This window comes from Micromys minutus (assembly GCF_963924665.1).
Source record: "Micromys minutus genome assembly, chromosome: X".
NCBI classification, from domain to species: Eukaryota; Metazoa; Chordata; class Mammalia; order Rodentia; family Muridae; genus Micromys; species Micromys minutus.
The window spans coordinates 22,405,103-22,410,603 of record NC_137970.1 but is presented as its reverse complement, the minus strand read 5'-3'; positions in this window follow the sequence as shown (position 1 = coordinate 22,410,603).

Sequence of the window (5,501 nt, the reverse complement as noted above, 5' to 3'; positions counted from 1 at the left end):
AGCAAGTTGTGTAGCTATTCTGATATATACCAAAATAAACTTCAAACCAAAATTAATCAAGAGAGATGGGGAAGGACGTTTCACACTCAAAGAAAAAAATCCATTAAGATGACATTTCAATTTTAAAATCTATTGCCCAAATATAAGAGAACCTTCATTTGTAAAGGAAACATTACTAAAATTTAAAACAGATCAAACACTGTACAATAATAGTGGGAGACATCAACACCCACTCTCACTAATGGAAAGGTCATCCATATAAAACTAAACAGACTAATACTAAAACTAACTGACTTTTTAACTCGGATAGACTTAACAAATATCTACAGAACATTTCATCCAAACACAAAAGAATATGCCTTCTCCTCAGCAATTAATGTAGTGCTAACATTTAACACATCTTCAGTCATAAAGCAAATTTCACAGATAAAAGACATTTGAAATAATTTGATAGGATACAAAATATTTCAGCTCCAAGACCCAGAGAATATTTTCACCAAAATCATAAAGGAAAATTTTCCTAATCTAATTTTTTTAACCTTTAGAAAATCTGTAAACACGCATTCATATTCTATCAAGCCACCATGAACTAAAGCTGGATTTCAACAACAATAGAAGAAGAAGAAGAAAACAGAAAGCCTAAAAACTCATTAAAACTGAACTGACTACTGAATGGTGACCAGTCAGTCAAGGAAAATATAAAGAAAGAAATTAAGGACTTCCTAGAATTCAATGAAAACAAAAGCGCAACATACCCAACCTAATGGTATACAATGAAAGCAATGCTAAAAGGAAAGTTCATAACATTATGTGCCTTCATAAAGAAATTGGAGAGATCCCATAACTAGCAACTTAACAGCACACCTGAAACCCCTAGAACAAAACGAAGAATACAACCAAGAGGAGTAGACAGCAGATAATTGTCTAACTCAGGGTTGAAATCAATTAGCAACAAAGAGAACCAAACAAAGAATCAACAAAACCAAGTGAGCTGGTTCTTTGAGAAAATAGACAACCCTTATCTAAATTAACAGACCAAGAGACAGTACTCAAATGAACAGAATCAGAAATGAAAATGGAGACATAACAACAAACACTGAGGAAATCCAAAGAAGTATTAGGTCACACTCAAAGACCTATACTCCACAAAATTAGAAAACTTTAAAAATATATATACAATTTTCTTGATAGATACTACTTACCATAGTAAACCAAGATTGGAAAAAACCAAGATCAGATAAACAATATAAATAGACCTAAAACTCCCAAAGGAAATAGAAATAGCCTTTAATATTCTCACAAATAAGCAAACAAAATTTCTAGGGACACATGGTTTTAGCACAGAATTCTACCAGACTTTCAAAGACCTAATGCCAATACTTCTCAAATTATTCCACAAAATAGAATAGAAGGAACACTGCCAAATTCATTTTATGAGGCCACAGTGACCCTGATACCTAAACAACAGAATGACTCCAAAAGGAAAAAGAATTACAGGCTAATTTCTTCCAAGGTCTAGCCTCATCTTGAATGTAAGGAGGATTTGAAGTGAGTGATCGATGCAGGCTGACTTGTGATCAACTCAGGATAGGTCTCTGGTGCAGACCCCAGCCCAGTTTTTTATCTGAATAATGTACCTCCTTAGAAATTGCATGCTAGTTTAATCATTTACTCTGGGTTCCTTTTTGATCATTCCACAAATTAGCATTTTATAACTTTAGCCCCTTGACTCTTAGAAATAGAAACTGAAATACAGAACACATTTACGGCAAATGAACCAGACAGCAATTACTTTTTATTTTAACATAGCAAGTGGAATGTGGATCACTGGGCACACTCTTTATGGTTGCCAAGTCTAGAAATAAAGGCTATTTTTATTTGAGAAAGATAGCTTTAAGTATAATACTTCTTATACTTTTGCGACATTTTAGCGAGCTCTTGTTTATCGTGATGCAAGCAGCATTGAAGCTCATTTTTATAAATTATAGTTACCTCAATATATTTCTTTAATCTCTGGATTTTTCTTTTTTATCTCAGGAACACCAAGGCTTGTTATTGGAAAATATTAAGCAACCTCAGAAAGTAGGAATATCATTAAGACATCATCTTTTTACTTGATACCAGACTTTTTGCTTGCCCCAAGCTCTATTTCGATCACACATATAACTACCTCCTTTAGGGAGTAGGATATCTAGATCAAATTTGGTTGTTGATGGCTTCTATTAAGGAGACCACCATTTTACCCATGATATTATATAACCATCTATCTGAGCCTTGTTTTTCTTAATTACTCCTTTCTCTTTTGTAATCTAGTTTTTCCCTCTATTGATGAAATCCTGTCTCCTTTAGTATCTTTCTGACTATGCTGCTCATTAGTACAACTGCCTGTTCCTTCAAGTCTATGAAATTCTTCATACAATTTATATTGCATCCTTATATTTTGCATAGTTGAAAAATCTTGTGAAGAACAGTTCTTACACTGATTTACATATTCATGAACTCCTGTTTTCAGAGTTTTTTCCCACAGTGTTAAGGGCTGTCCTGAAGGTTACAATGTCAATAATTTTTCAGGAGAATACCAAACACATTCTCACTTTCTGGAATTATGCTGTTTCTTATTACCATGGAGTCATTAACCTCGGCAGGGAGAATATTCCCCAAAGGAGGAACATCAAGTAAAATATATACATTATGTACAAACAAGCCTTATGCCTACAGCAACTAATAGCCACTCAAGAAGACCCACTTCCTGTTGGCTCTGCTTCAGGGATGGGAACCATGTCATACATTCTCTTCTGTGCCCATGCTGGACTCTTCCTGCCTGGACATTGATGCAAAATTACTTGCAAACTAAACCCGAGAATAGATCAAAAAGATCATCCACCTTAATCAAGTAGGCTTCATTCTGGAGATGCAGGGATAATTCAACATCTGAAAACTTTCCAATGTAATACAACATATAATCAAAGTAAAAAAAGATACATGATTATCTTTTTAGATACTGAAAATCCTTTAACAATATTCAACACCCCTTCATGATAGATGTCTTGGAGAGATTAGAGAAACAAAGGACATGCCTACGCATGATAAAGACAGTTTACAGTAAGCCTATAGACAATATCAAATTAAATGGCAAGTAAACCAAAGCAATATTACTAAAATCAGGAACAAGACAAGGCTGTACACTCTCAACATGTTTATTCAACAAAGAACTTGAAGTTCTTGCTAGAGCAATATGGCAACTAAAGGAGATCAAGAGAATACAGATTGGAAAGAAGTCAAAGTATTGCTATTCGCAGATGATATGATATTGTGAGGTTAATGGGGAGGCAAGAACAAGAGGGTTCAGAAGGAGGAGCAGGGGTGGGAGAGAGAAAGCACTAGGAGAAACAACTGGAATTTTGAGACAATTCAGAGCTGAGCTAGAAATCTAGTGCAATAGAAACTCCCTGTAGTCTACAGGAGTGACCCTATGAAAGACTCCTAACAAAAGGGTATATAGAGGCTGGGCCAGCCATCTCCTGTAACCAGTCAAGACTTCCAGTGGAGGGAATTAGACACCAACCCAGTTACATAACATTTAACACGCAGTTTTTCTTGACTACAAGATATGTTTGGGTAAAGGTGGCACAGAAATTATGGGAATGGCCAAACAATGAGATTGTCCACTCCAGTTTAAAACCAATGCCACAATAGGGAGCTCACCCCTGACACTGCCTGGAAGTCCAAGACTCAGAAGCTGGATAACCTGGAGACCTAGAATAGCAAATACATATGTCAAAACAAATTTTAAAAAAGACAATGAAATAATTTCTAATGATATTCTACTACACTCATAGATTGCTGTCTAGTCTAATAGTCATCTTGAGAGGCTTCTTCCAGTACCTGATGAAAACAGATATGGAGACCTACAGCTAAACATTAGTCAGAACTCAGGGAATCCTGCTGAAGATAGGGAAGAAGGTTATATAAGCCAAAAGGGTCAAGGATACTACTAAAAAACTGACAGAATCAACTAACCTGGGCTCGTAAGTGCTCACAAGACTGAACTGCCAGTCAGAGAGCATGCATGGGAATAATAGGCCCTCTACATATATGTTACAGTTGTATAGCTTAGTCTTCCTGTGGGACTCCTAACAGATAGAACAAGAGCTATCTCTGACTCTTTTTTTCTGACATTGGGATCTGTTTCTTCATTCAAAGTTGCCTCAACTAGACTTAATGCAGAGGGAGGTGCCTAGTCTAACTGCAACTTGATATGCCATCCATGGGGAGCCTGCATTTTTCAGAATAGAAACAGAGGAGGAAGATGGGAACAGAATTAAAGTGGGTAAAGGGACTGAGAGGAGAGGAGGGAGGAGAAACTATATCAAATAAATGTAAAATATAATAAAAAGTATTAATTATTAGCAGCATAAACTACCAAAAGATTGCTGCAGCTTGCAGTTTGAAAAACATGAATGAGAAATCAAATACACACTCACATACACACACACACACACACACACACACACACACACACACACACACACACACACCACACCGGTGAGGGGGGGGAGAATTCAGATGGTAAAATGTTTTAATATACATTACTGCTAATGATTTAACAACAAAAATATATTTACCCATTAGAACTTAACTAATGGTAGCACTGAGTCACTACAATTTGAAATATATTTAAAAACTTGACATCCAGACTATGGAAATAAATCATTACAATATTTTTCAGTAATATTTGGAAAAAATAAGGTAACATTCAATTTCTTTCCAGAATTTTATGAAGCTTGAAACTTGATGTATTTTAAATTTTCTTTCCTAACCCCTGTCCCCAACAAAAGCAACCCTGCTTCAGATCTTATATTAACTCAGTAGAAACAACATGATTAATAAAGACATATATATGGATATTTGCAGGTGCACAAGGACATCCTTTTTGTATCCCCCTTTTTCTACTCTTTGTTGGTTTATTTACAATGCTAACAATAGAATAAGACAAGGCTTTGTGCATGCTCAACAATCACTTGACAACCGACCTATACCCATAACTCACTGTGCCATTTTTCTTACTGAGCTGATGTGTAAAGAAATATCTGACAGGTCATTACTGCTGCTCACAAAATTCATCGATTCTGGATCTCTAGTGGTTGTAGATTTCTAGGACTGCACATAACAGCATCTTCATGGTTCTCAGACTACTATCTAAATACACTGATTTCAGTGTTTTCTCACCTGAGGTCTGTTAAGTAAAATACATTGGGAGTCCATTGATTTGGACTGAGCTACCACAGAATCCTCAAGAGACCAACTTCAAATGCAGTTATGCACATTAAAGTTTTGTATACCTAAACTAGATCCTGGGAAGATCTGACATTCCAAGAATTGAGAAGAGAGAAAATAACCAAATCACATTATGTTAGCAAGCGATTTATTAGCCTTTAAACAACTAATTGGTGCTGGAGATATGGTTCAGTTGATGGTTGTCTAGCATGCAGGAAGCCCTA